Source organism: Phragmites australis, chromosome 2 (assembly GCF_958298935.1).
Source record: "Phragmites australis chromosome 2, lpPhrAust1.1, whole genome shotgun sequence".
In the NCBI taxonomy this organism is placed as follows: Eukaryota; Viridiplantae; Streptophyta; class Magnoliopsida; order Poales; family Poaceae; genus Phragmites; species Phragmites australis.
In genome coordinates this window covers 25122976-25137266 of record NC_084922.1, presented here as the reverse complement: position 1 = coordinate 25137266, position 14291 = coordinate 25122976, and positions in this window count along the sequence as shown.

The following is a 14291-nucleotide window of genomic DNA, read 5'->3' as shown; positions in this document are numbered from 1 at the left end:
GTAGAGGTAAGTACCTCTATTTTTTCATACCATTTTCAGATGGTGCTGGTAAATAAAGGTAGAGTAGTTTTAGAATTTTCTTCCTTTGCAGGTTAACCAATACTTAATTGAATACATATCAATTTTTTAGTGAGCTCAGAGTTCCCTAAAGCTGAAATTATAGTGTGGTTTAATCAATTTAGATCCCAATTCTTGGCTCCTGTTGCAAAATAGCTTTCTATTATAGCTCGTCGTGTTTCACTCCGTAAACTATATTATTTTGTATATATTTTTAGCTCTCGTTACAACACAACACCATCTCCTATAACCGTCCAACCGTTGAACTAACGCATCGATCGGCACATAGTGCTAATGGTGTTTCAGTGGAACACAACACCGGAACTCGTTAAGGGTTCGTTTGATTATCCCCTAGCTTGGCTGTATTAGTGAGCATAGCTCATTTGAGTCAGGCTAAGTGAATATAGTATTATTTGTTTAATTGGTTGGATATACTTAGGCTAGTGAAGAAGAGATTGTATTTAGTTGTTCATGTAGGTATATGTTACATGAGAATAAATAAAAAAGTAAGTGTTAATATAATGTTTATTTTATATAAATACATTATATAGTACTTAATTTATCATATTAAACTTTAATTTAATTTAAAATATACTAATATGAGTTAATACTTATTGATTATATGTGAATACCATCATTAACTAAGTCAGATCTACATCCTATGAGCCTAACTTTGGAGAAATAGTTTGTTTCTGGGTTTTTACTTAGGCTGTGTTTGGTTGAACTTTTGCTTACTAAGGCCAACTCCAGCGGACACCGTATCCGGGCCGGGAGAGGCATCCATGTCGGATGCGGGCCGTTCGGCGTGCGGCATTGGTCTCCAGCAGAGTCTTTATTGGGTTGAACAGCGATGCGGGGAGAGGCAACGAGTCGGCAAAATTGCGGACGAATGCGGCGACTGCATCATTGTGGGCGAGGGCAGTTGTGCGGCACTCGACACTCCCGCGGTGGGAAGGAAGCGGAGCTGGAGGGGGCGCGCAGAGGGGAGGCGGGCGGCGTCGGCGGTCGATGCAAGCGCGATGAAGCAGGCGACGCAGCCAAAGAGGAGGCGTCCCCGGGTCCGGAAGATTGGGCGGCGACGGATCTGGCGAGCCAGATCCCTGGATCCCCCCCTTCAGTTTGCTCCGCGACGCTCGCAGGTGGTCCCTGGTACGTCCTCTTCACTGCTTGTTGCCGGAAGGCGGGGTGGGGAGGGTGTCGATTGCGGTTGCGGTGCATAGGCGGTGGGCCGGAGGTCGTAGGCGGTGGGCGGAAGGGGTGGAGAGGGTGGGGTTTGGGGAGGTCGTAGTACGTCGCATCCGGCACCACGGCGGGGAGTCCGATTGTTGGGAGGTTGTTCGGAAATTTTGCTTGTATGGTACATTGGAGTGGGTCTGCAATTTGCATTTGTGGTCATGGCTTTTGAGCCGGTTGAAGGCGACGGTGGTCTTCGCCAGCATGAGGTCGGAGGCCCTTATTGTCCAGTTCGTGCAGGAGGTTGTAGTTGCAGCAGTGTAGGGGACAGTTGGGCGAAGGGCTGCATCTCGTGCAGAGATGCAGGGAGAAGGCAGTGGGACGATTTTGAGATGAAGGAGACAATAAGCTAGTATGTTGAATGCAATGTGTGCCATTTGCGCCGATTTTGTATGTTCATTGCCATGGTTGTGAGCTTATCTGTACAGGCATTGATTAATGGAATAGATGAACACAATTAGGGTGAAGCTATAGTGGTAATTTCTGCTGATCATGGCACTTCCATGGGATATGTTAGTTTGTCCTTCATCTGTTTTAGGAGCTGAATGTTCATACTCAATGTTTAGTTACTGCTTTGTTAATTTTAGTGGAGGCATTGTTGTATGGAATAGATGAACTCAATTTGGGTGAACCTTTTGTGCTATTTCCTGCTGATCATGGCTCTTCCATGGGATATGCTAGTTTGTCCTGCACCTGCTTTAGGAGGTTCATGGTTGTACCGAAGGTGTAGTTAGGGCAATGTTAGTTTCAGTGCAGGACTTGGTGTAGGGAACTGATGAACCGAAATAGGGTACATCTTCTGTGCTATTTTATGTGTTAGACTAAAGGGTGTGGTACTGCATTCCTGAATTTCCCTACAGGCTTTGATTAATGGACTAGATGAACCTTTCTAAATTGGAAGGACTGAATTGTAAGGTGCACTTGAACTGAATTGGATATAGGAAGTGTTGAACTGTACAGTACTTTGGGCATTCTTTAGAAACCTTGTCATTTCATTGCAGTAGGAAGGAAATGATGAACCACTTTTGTAGGCACTGTAGGTTGTTACCAACAAATAATTGGTTCTGTGCACCAACACAAGTGGTAGTTGCCAACACATGAAGTACATACATTTGTAGGCAATGAGGTAGGCCATGTTAGGTTTATCCTGTGGTTAGGTGAGATGGTTCCATAGTATGGGTTTGGGTGGAATGTCTTATGGAATATTGGATAGTATGCGTGTTGATGATTGGCCTCATTATAGATGGACGCTCCAGAGCTTACGGCCCTTCTGTCAATGCTCCAGGACAATGTGCAGGAGGCTGCACAAGCATTGAAGAAGGTTGCCGTCGACAATTTGACAACGGACAGCTGCCCTGCGGCCATGGATATGAATCGGGCTCTACTTGAGGTAGAGAGCATAGCTCAGGACTTGGAGCAGGTTGTGTTTCAGGTCGAAGATGCTTTGATCAGCGCTAGAGAAGCCGACCACTCAGCCACCGAAGACAACCTTAGCGTACCCGGCGTTCATGAAGCATCGGTTGCACCGGGCAGTGGAGAAGACGACGTACTGTCCGACGAGTGGAGCTCGGAGACCGTGTTATGTCCTGAGTCCGTCGAATAGTACTCCATTGAGTCTGATCGATCATGGAGGCTATAGGATGATATGTTGCCTAGAGGCTACTATAAGCCAAATAAAGTAGTATTGTGTGCTGTAAACTTATTTGAATCTTGTTTCAAACATGTTATGTACCCTCTCTAATATGGGATGCTACATGCTGCACTTGTTCTATACATGTTCGGTACATGCGCTTATACCTAAGTCTGCAGGGATTCTATGGAGTACGCAGATTTTCTGAGAGGAGACGATGATGCTATTCCATGGGATGATGTAGTACCACTGACCCAAGAAGGATTGAGTGCCACGCAGGCCCCAGCGCCCGTGGTGCAGAGTGAGGATGCACAAACAGAGGTAGCTGCTGGTGGAGGCCGTGGGCAGAGCTACACGATGAAGGAAGACCTACTACTTGTTTCTGCCTGGGTCAACGTTAGCATGGATCCGGTGGTGGGTTCGAACCAAAGTTTGGGCGCGTTTTGGCAGCGGATCAAGTCTTACTTCCACGAGTACAAACAATTCCCGTCCACTCGCAATAAGAAGCCCTTGCAAGGGAGGTGGGCATTCATTAACGGGATGGTACAAAAGTTTTGCGGCCACTACGCGCGTGCAATGCATAGTAGACGCAGCAGTACCACGGAGGGGGAGACGGTACGATGTTGTATGCTGCCTTCACATGTAACTTGTAAATGATTTTGCACTCGGCGTGTTCTATATGTTTCCTTGTTGTGCAGGTTGTTAAGGCTTGCAAAATGTTCCAGGCAGTTGAACATAAAGAGTTCACGTTGCTTCCTTGTTGGCGTGTGTCAGAGGATGAACTCCTGTCGCAGGGATCCCGAGAGACCCCTTTTTAGAGATTCGGCCGGGGGATGATCCTGGATAAGCTTGTCTGGGAAATAAGCGGGAACGGAAATAAATGCAGTGGCTGGTGGGAGATGATCGCCCTAGTGCGAGAAAGATGGGTGCCCCGGGGTTTAGACAGGTTCGGGCCGCGCGGAGGCGTAACACCCTACTCCTGTGTGTGTGTTATATCTCTTCTTGAAGGGAATTCTTCAAGAATGTATCTGTTACAGGGGTGAGCTACCTACAGAGAGCTTGAGGCTCTCGTGTTTAGCTTGGCTTTTGCTTGTTTGTGATGTTCTTCGCCTTTTTATCTGGGCTTCCTTGCCTTGTTCTTCTTGTTTTTCCGTCTGTCTACTGAGAGTGCCCTATCCTTTCCTTTTATAGGCGCGCTGACCTTGACTTATCCAGAATGGGAAAGAGGGGGCGCAAATACCAAGGTGCCACGGAGAAAGGCGTCATCATTCCGTCTTGGCGAAGTGACAGGGGCGGTGGAAAAATGCGGCGCGCATCCGACCACCCGCCACTGTGGATGCCCTCTGGCGCCATTAAGGGGGCCCATCGGGCAGCCTCAGAGGTGCCCGGTGCGCCCACCCTGTCTTGTTCTTCTGCCAGGGCAGGGTGGCAGGCGGAGCGCTTCGATTCTGGCAACGTTATCCCGAGGCATCCAGATGAAACGGGACGGGACCCGTGCATTTAATGGACCCACGCCCCCCTGCCAGTGCATGGTAGGGTCTGACACTGGGGCGTGGGCAGCTGAGAATGTCAGAATGTCAGGCCGCGTGTGCCTATTAAATGCGGCATTGGGCCCTTGACTGGCTGGCACCCCGACGATGGGACCCTTCGAGTCGTCGGACGATCTTGCGCTTCCTTCCCGGTATTTGGACTCTGCGGATCATCGGGGAACCGGGGTGCTCGGGAACCTAGAGGCTACGGCCCCGAGCACCTTCCCCCGGGACTTAGTTTCTTCTTCTCCTGCAGGGTGGACCCCGCGGGATGGTGACATGTGGCGGACGGCCGGTCCGGTCTTGGGACTCAGGGACCCCTGGTTCCTAATACACCGACAGTAGCCCCCGGGTCCATTGGTAGGCGACAGGACGGAGACTGCGAATGGGCCCTTCGTCGCGGCCGAGGCCGAGGCTAGTGCAGACGCCATGTGGCAGGCTTTCGAGAGGTGGTTTTTACGGACCCAGACCTCAAGTACCTCCCAACGGGAAAATGAATGGACGCGTGTCCACACAACTTCCGAAGGGTATGATGACCATACGGGCGGCACGCGCGGTCGCCGCGCAGATCGAGGAAAATACGCCTGGCAGCCGCTGATATCGCGCGATCGGCGGGAGATTCGCCTGGCAGTTACGTCGATCGAGGCGACGCTTCGCCGAGTGAACCGTTTGGGCGGCAGTTTTTGAACTTTGAGATATAAAAGGGGGAATGGATCGGTCCGTCCCCCTCTTTACGCTTTCTTGCTCTTGCGCTCTTGCCTTCTGTGTGCTCCGAAGCCCTTAGGAAATTCTCAGGCGACCGGAGCACTCTTCCTTCTCTCTCTTTCCACCGCCAAAACACCTTTCATTCTTGTTGAGATGACGAGGGTTGGAGGAGGACGCCGGGACAAGGCTTCGGACAGCATCTTGCCGGAGTCTCGTCTAAGGAACGAGGAGGCGGCGGACAAGATCAGGAAACTGCTGGTGCCGGAGGGGCAAGAAGGTGCCGTGGTGGTGACGCCGGCGAGCCCGACGCCAGCGACGACCGTCCCGGGGCGGATCGTCCTCTTCACCTCCTTTGTGGCGGCGGGGTTGGTGCCGCCGTTCTCCACCTTCTTCCTGCAAGTGCTGGAGACGTACGGCATTCAACTGGTGCACCTAAGCCCCAACTCTGTGGTGGTGTTGGCGGTCTTCGCGCATCTCTGCGAAATGTTCATGGGGGTGGCGCCGTCGGCGTCGCTGCTTCGCCATTTCTTCGTCCTTCGGCCGGTGGGGAAGAAGAGGGGGCACTCCACGGTGGACGTCGCGGGGTGCTGCAACCTTCGGCTCCGGAACGGCCTGGGGGATCATTACATTCCCCAGGTGCTGCGCAGCAAGTGGGAGGAGTGGCGACGGGACTGGTTCTTCATCGACGTCGACCCCGACGAGCGCCTCGAGCTGCCAGAGGCGGCGGCAGAACCTCGGTGATCGACGTGGGAGGTGCCGCCACCAGAAGATGCGAGGCTGAAGCCGGTGCTGGAGCGCATCCTGGAGCTGCGCGAGTCCGGGCTGACCTCCATCATGGTGGTCGTGGACTTCCTGCGCCGTCGGCTGGCGCCTTTGCGAGAGCGGGCCCGGCCGAGCTGGTTCTATACCGGGCCGGAGGACATCACCAGGACCCAGATCGGCGCGAGCTGGGATCTGGGGCAGGCGGAACTGCGGGGGATGACACGGGTGATCACCGGAACGGAGGACATGGGCCGGACGGAGCTCCCGTGGCCGGAGATGGCGCTCTGCGCCAACCCCAACCGGGTGGCCATTATGGCGGGGCTGCCGGAGTTCGACGCCCAGGGACCTGTGGATCGGCCAAGAAGCTGGAGTCCCGAGGCCTCCGAACTCCCCGGGCTGGAGGAGCTACTTGGCGAGGAGGTCGCTGGCAACTCGGCACGGGCTGGTGAAGGGGTCGCCGCAGGTAGCAGCCGCCGTGCCAGGGAGGAGGGCGCGACTGAAGTTGTCGAAGAGGTGGCACCGGGAGATCGGGGAAAGCGTCCCCGGGCCCTGATCCTAGTGCCAGACTCTCCGCCATCGCCAACGGCAGCGGCGGCATTTCCAGTGCTGGCACCGCGTCTGGTGCAGATGGTGCCTGCACCGGCGCCCGCGACCCGCATGACGGAAACCGAGACCCGCGCGGCGGCACACGAGGCCCGCCCGGTGGCGCCCGAGGCCCGCGCAGCGGTTCAGCCGAGCCCCCAGCGGAAGAGGCGGCGGGAGGAGTCCGGACCGACAGCGCCAGACCCGGACATCAGGCTCCCAGCGGCCAAATGGCGATATTGGTGAGTCTCCTTTCTTGCTTTTCCATGGGCATTAATGGCCCGAACTAAGCTTCAGCATTTTTCATTTGTCTCCCGTAGGCCGGCCGCAGGCGCTACTGCGACGGAGAAAGAGCGGGCGCTGAGACCAGAGCCGAGCCTGCCTGCCGTCGCGTCGGAGGCGGGCACCGGAACGGCGGAGGCGCCAATCGTCGTGGCGGCCAGCGGGAGAGAGACGGAGGCGGCGGCCGAGAGGAGGATGGAGCAAACGTCTGGATCCTTGGTGTCGGCGGAACCTTCCCCAGGCGCGGAGAGCCCGGGGCGGATGACGGTGGAGGTGGATGCCCTGCCGGGGCCGGCAGACAGGGCGGCCGATGCGGGAATGCGGCCGCTGTCCGAGTCTTCGGCGCCGGCGGAGCCTACCCCTGGCAGGCAGAGCCCGGGGCGGATGGCAGCGCGGGGCCCTGCAGAGAGCTCGGCCCCCCTGGAGGCACTCTGCGGAGAAGCCTGGGCCCCACCGGCGCCCGGCCAGCCCGCCGACCCTTTCCTGGCCGCCATTGAAGGCGTCAAAGTAGCGGTCGGGCGGCTGGGCGCAGCGGTGGATGCTAAGGAGGGGGAGCTTGAAGCTGAGCGCGCCCGCCTGGCGTTGGAGAAGGCGCAGCTGGCGGACGCCCAGGAGGAGGCCCGTGCAGCGGTCGCGCGGGAGCAGAAGCTTTTAGAAGACATCCGCGCGGAAGCCGCGCGGGAACAAGAAATTTTGAAGACCGTGCGGGCAGAGGCCGCGCGGGAACGAGAAGACGCCACCCGCCTGGCTGAGGCGTCGAAGCAGCAAGCTGCCGAGGCCCTTGCCAGGATGGGGCAGGCGCAGGAGAGGGAGATGGCAGTCGCAGCCCGGGAGCAGGCGGCGGAGGAGCGGCAAGCCGAGCTGACCCGCCGGGAGGGCGCGGTCGAGAAGACGCGCGCCGACCTCCAGCGCTGGGAAGACGACCTCCGGAAGATCAGAGAAGAGATCCACCGTTGGGAGGAGAACGTTTCCATCCGGGAGGTGGACAATGAGTTGTCGGCGTCGGATCTCGACACCCGGGAGAATTCGGTGGCCCAGAAGGAGGATGCGCTGGCCCGGCGGGAGGGCGAGCTGAGTCGCCGAGAAGGCGAACTGAGTCATTGAGAAGGCGAGGCTGACGCGGCGGCGGCGGCCATGGTGATCAGGGCGGAGCAGAACGCGAAGCATGAGGTGGAACTGGCCACCCGCGAACGTGCTTTATCCGAGATGGTGGCCAAGACGAAGCAGGCTGCCGCCCCCGCAGCAGTTGGCGGTTCTTCCGGTCCGGTCGGGAACCAGGGACTCGAGGCGCAGCTGCGGGCCGCCAAGGAGAAGCTCGAGACCGCCTTTGTCTCGCGGGTCAACCTCGAGCCTATGCTGGAAGATATACTCCGGCGGATGCGGCGGGCCGTAGAGAAGGGTGGTCTCGGACTGCTCGTTGAAGGCGAGAAGGGCGATGGCCCCGCACGACAAGTGTTGAGGCTGCAGCAGGTCTGCAAGCACCTCGAGGCCCTGCCTTGGGCAGTCCAGGAACTCGCCGCCCGGGAGGGACGTGGCTTGGCACATGCAGTGGCCGAGCACGTTCTGGCCTGCTACCGAAGCAGGGACCCAAACTTCCCGCTGGAGCCGGCGCGGGAGGGAGTGGTCGAGGCTGAGGGAGAGGCCGCCCGGGTAGCGGTCCGGAGTACCGCTGCCGTGGTGGCGGCCGGCTTCAGGCGAGAGGTGCCGCCGCCGCCAGCCCCCGGGGACGACTCAGAGGATTCAGCCGACGCCTCTGCGGCCGACTAGATCTTTTGTAGTCTTTTTTCATTTGTTGTCTTGATGAATGTAGATGTAGGAGTGAACTCTTAGAAAATGCCTTGTATATATCCTGTGAATATTAATGGCAGTTTTTCCTTGAGCTCGCAACTCCAATTTCTCTGAGTGTTTGATGCTTCTTCTGGAGTTTCACCTTGAAGTCCCGGGGAGTACTCAGTCGGGCCGTTCCCGACCTTCCCGTCCCCGAGGATAAAGTGGTCCTGATCGCTGTTGCTGGCGCAGTCGGCCTTCGAGCTCTCGCGAGTCCGCATTGCCTAAGTTAAGAACAAAGACACAGACTTCCTTGCCCGGGAGATGGATCAATCCCGCTCGGAACACGCCGTGCCTAGTGAACACTTTTTCACTTTGCAACCACTCAGAGAGTAGAAGGGAGACGCGTGCGGGCGAGAATGTGACCAAAAGTCCTCGCGGTCCAGTGGTGCCCGGGCTTAAAACGGGCCGGACCGAGCACTGACAGCCCGCCCCCGAGACCTGAGCTCCGGACTACCCGAGCAGCTCGAGCGATAGGATTACCCAGGGTACCCGAGGACTCGGTAGTGCTCGGGGTCCTTAAAAGCGGACCGAACACCACGACCACCACGAAGGGCTTCGGTCAGACATTACCGCACGCGCGCTACTCCTTTCTGCAAACCGTTCTGTCGTTCTGGAAAAAGTAGACGCGCGGCAGGGTTTTTGCGTGCGAGGAAACCACCTCACCAAACAGATTAAGGCGCGAGAGCCCCCGAGAATGACTCGGGAAGATAAATTTACTGAAAGCAGACTTGTCTGAATATAACCACTCACCGGACAGCTGTCGGCCTTCCGGCCCACCGATCCAGGAGGAGTGTGCTTCCGAGCTCGGGTGCCCGGGGACTTGATTCTTTCAACGGAGCACCCGAGTGCCCAGAGGCATACGAGGCTCCTAGGGTCGGGTGATCTCGACCTCCCATGCCTAAGTGGTAGGACCACCCGAGGACCCTTGGGGCCGACCAGAGACCGGGGCATTGAAGCCCTCGCGGTCGAGCTGCTCGTGATTGCCAGCCTGTGACTTAAGAGAGAATATAGAATTTTTTGTCTGGTGCGCTCTGTTAGCGCGGTACTTGCTATAGACTGCTCTCATTTTCGACCCGAGACCTCTCGAATACCCAAACCGGCGGACAAGAGCGGACAGAGGCATAACCCAGAGGTCCTATGGTTTGGTGGCGCCCGGGTATTACAGACCAGACCGAGCACCGACAGCCCGCTCCGGGGGCCCGAGCTCCGGACTACTCGAGCAGCTCGAGCGATGGGATTACCCAGAGCACCCCGAAACTTGGTAGTGCCCGGGAGCCTGTCACGACACTGAACACCACAGCCTACCATGCCGGACGTAAGTCAGCAGTGACTGCTCGCATGCATACCGATTGGGATTCTTTTATCAGCGGGGAAAATGAGAGAGCGAACTTTTTTCTCGCACAACCGAGCACCTCACCAGACAGATTAAACATACGGAATCCAGAAAAAGTATTTCGACACAGCGATTGCTTATTGAAATACTGAATGTACAATATTTACAAGGTTGGGTGATAGCGACTTACCCAAGGGGTCGGAGCCCTTGGACTACTTGGACGAGGAGAAGCCCCCGGCCTTGCCGACCTGAGCTGCGAGCACGACCATCTACGGGTAGAAGCGTCGGAGATGCTCGATATTCCACGGATTTGGGAGTGGCTGTCCCTCTTCCGTCGCTAACCTGAAAGAACCTGCCCGGGGGACCGCGATCACGGTGAAGGGACCTTCCCACACAAGGGATAGCTTATTCATTCCTTCGCACGACTGGACGCGTCGGAGAACTAGGTCTCCCACCTCGAGAGACCGGGCCCGGACATGGCGCAGATGATAACGCCGTAGACTCTGCTGGTACCGAGCCGCCCGGACAGCGGCACGCCGCCGGCGCTCTTCCAGGTAGTCCACGTCCTCGTGTCTCTGCTATTCCTGCTCACCCTCAGAGTATGCATGTACTCGAGGGGAGCCCAGAGTGAGCTCGGAGGGGAGGACTGCTTCGGTGCCATAGACGAGGAAGAACGGAGTCTCCCCGGTGGCGCGGCTTGGCGTAGTCTGATTAGCCCACAGCACGGCTGGCAGCTCGTCCACCCATCCCTTTCCGTGCTTAGCGAGCACGTTATAGGTCCGGGTTTTGAGGCCCTTCAGTATCTCCGCGTTGGCGCGCTCGACCTGCCCGTTACTCCGAGGATGAGCGACGGAAGCGAAGCAGAGCTTGATGCCGAGATCTTCGCAGTAGTCCCCGAACAAGGCACTAGTGAACTGGGTGCCGTTGTCGGTGATGATCCGGTTCGGGATGCCAAAGCGGCTGGCGATGCCGCGGATAAACTGGAGCGCCATGTTTTTTGTCACCTTGATGACTGGGACCGCCTCCGGCCACTTGGTGAACTTGTCGATAGCGACATATAGGTATGCATAGCCCCCGACTGCTCGCGGGAATGGACCCAGAATGTCCAAACCCCAGACCGCGAAAGGCCATGACAGGGGAATGGTATGAAGAGCCTGAGCTGGCTGGTGAATCTGCTTTGCATGGAACTGGCACGCCCTGCAGCGCCGAACCAGCTCGGAAGCATCCTGGAGAGCTGTAGGCCAGTAGAAACCTTGCCTGAAGGCCTTCCCGACCAACGTGCGGAACGATGAATGGCCACCACACTCGCCCTCGTGGACCTCAGCGAGAAGATCGCCGCCTTCTGCCCGGGAGATGCATTTCAAGAGGACACCTCCTGCGCTACGCCGGTAGAGATCCCCATCTACTATGGCATAGCGTCTGGACTACCGAGCAACTCTTTCGGCAGACGCCTCATCCTCGGGTAGGAACTTTTCTTTCAAGTACCCTCGGATGTCAGACATCCACGAGGCATCTTGAGAACATTCGGCGAGCACAGCGCACTCGCCGGACGGTGGCGCCCTGACGGGGCTTCCCACTGAGGGCACCGCCGGGGTCCCCTGAATTGAGTTCGAGGTTTCCCCTTCATCCTGTTCGGCAGGCAGGACGGAAGGCCGTGCGAGCCTTTCTTCAAAGACTCCGGTAGGGATGCGCGCACGTGAGGAGGCCAGGCGAGAAAGCTCGTCGGCCGGAGCATTGTCGCGGCGAGGGATATGCCGCAATTCGAGGCCGTCGAAGCGTCTCTCGAGCTTCCTGACTGCAGCCACGTACGCCGCCATTTGAGGATCCGTGCACTGGTACTCCTTGGATACCTGGTTGACGACCAGTTGGGAGTCCCCTTTAACCAGGAGGCGACGAATCCCGAGCCCCACCGTAGCCCGGAGGCCGGCGATGAGACCTTCATACTCCGCCATGTTGTTGGATGCGCGGAACTGCAACTGCACGACGTACCGGAGCTCTTCACCTGTTGGGGAGGTGAGAACCACTCCGGCCCCTGCGCTTTTCAGCGAGAGGGAGCCGTCGAAGTGCATGACCCAGTACCCGGGCGCGTCGTGCCCGGGATAGGCAGAGACCTCTTCTGGGATGACGCAGGGGACGGGCGTCCACTCTGCCAAGAAGTCAGAGAGCGCCTGGCTTTTGATTGCCTGACGACTGACGAAGTGTAGGTCGAACTTCGCCAGCTCTACTGCCCATTTGACAACGCGCCCGGTGCCTTCCCGGTTCCGGAGAATGGGTCCCAGTGGATAAGTGGTAACCACCGAGACCTTGTGCGCCTGGAAGTAATGGCGCAGCTTTCGGGAGGCAACGAGCACGGCATAGAGTAGCTTCTGCGCCTGGGGATACCTTGTATTGGCTTCCCGGAGGACTTCGCTGACGAAGTACACCGGTCGCTGTACCCGATGACCCAGGACGGCGGCTCCACCCGGGGGGCTACTGCAGCCCCCAGGGTTGGCGGCACGGTCGGGGCTGGCCGGGCACTCGGGCTCGACTCCTTGGCTGGGAAGAGTAGTGTGCTCGGGCTCGACCCCTTGCCCAGGGGGAGCCGCGAGGACAAGTGAGTGGTCGGGGGCCTCTGGGAGCTGGGACCCAGCACCCGGCCCCAAACACTCGTCGCGCTCTACCACCAGCACTATGCTCACGACCTGAGGAGTGGCCGAAACGTAGAGTAGTAGGGGCTCACCTTGAGAGGGAGCCACCAACACGGGTGGCGAAGTAAGGTACTTCTTTAAGTCGTGGAAGGCCTGCTCGGCCTCCGGCGTCCAGTCAAAACGACCGGATTTCTTCAGAAGCTTGAAGAGGGGGAGCCCTCGCTCCCTGAGCTTGGAGATGAAGCGCCCGAGGGCTGCCATGCAGCCGGCGAGGCGCTGGACCTCCTTGAGTCGAACCGGGGGTCGCATCTGCTCAATGGCCCGGATCTTCTCTGGATTGACCTCGATCCCTCGGCCAGAGACCAAGAAACCAAGGAGCTTGCCCGCTGGCACCCCGAAGACACACTTCTCCGGGTTGAGCTTGAGGCGGGTAGAACGGAGACTGTTGAAAGTCTCGGCAAGGTCCTCGAGCATGGTGGCACGGTCTCGGGTTTTGACCATGAGGTCGTCGATGTAAGCCTCGACGTTACGGCCAACCTGCGAGTCAAGAGTAATACGAATAGCGCGCTGGAAGGATGATCCAGCGTTGCGCAGGCCGAAAGGCATTGACATGTAGCAATAAGTCCCCACCGGGGTGGTAAAAGCAGTTTTTTCCTCGTCCCCTACGGCCATGCGAATCTGGTGATACCCAGAGTTTGCATCTAGAAAGCATAAAAGATCGCATCCCGCAGTTGAATCTATAATTTGATCAATATGAGGTAAGGGGAAGGGATCTTTAGGGCAAGCCTTATTTAGGTCGGTGTAGTCCACACACATGCGGAGCTTGCCATTGGCCTTTGGGACGATGACTGGGTTTGCTAACCAGTCGGGGTGGAGGACTTCTCGAATGAATCCGGCGTTGAGGAGCTTGCTGACCTGCTCGCGGATAAACTCCTGGCGCTCTGGCGCCTGCCGCCGGACCTTCTGCTTCACCGGGCGGGCGTCCGGACGCACCGCCAAGTGATGCTCGATCACCTCCCTAGGGATCCCGGGCATGTCGGACGGTTGCCAGGCAAACACGTCTACGTTAGCCCGAAGGAAGGCGACGAGCGCGCTTTCCTATTTGCTGCCCAGGTTGCTGCCGATACGGACAACCTGGGTAGCGTCTTCGCTCACCACGACCTCCTTCGTTGGAACAGAGGTGTCGGCGGCGAGTCGGGGTTTGGATGAAGAGGGTCCCGGGCCCCCTGTAGAGCCATCGACCTCGGCCTGCGCTGAGACCAGAGCCATGTATGACTGTTCAGCGCTGGAGATGGCGCCGCCGGAATCGGCGATCACAGAGATGGAGCCTGCGGGGCCGGGCATCTTAACCATAAGGTATGCATAATGCACGGCCATCATAAACTTGGCGAGCGCCGGACGCCCGAGGATGGCGTTGTAGGGGAGAGGGAGCTCCGCGACGTCGAAGAGGACGCACTCCGTGCGGAAGTTGTCCCGGCTCCCGAACGTGACAGGCAACTCAACCTGCCCGAGGGGCAGGGAGTGCCCAGGGGTCACTCCACAGAAAGGGAGCGACGGCTTTAGGCGTCGGGAAGACACCTGCAGCTTCTCAAAAGCCTCCTTGGAAAGGAGGTTGAGGCCGGCACCACCGTCGATCAGCACCCTGCCGACCTTGACATTGCAGACAGTGGGGGACACTACCAAAGGTAGTCGCCCCACGGCTGCAGTACTGGCGGGGTGAT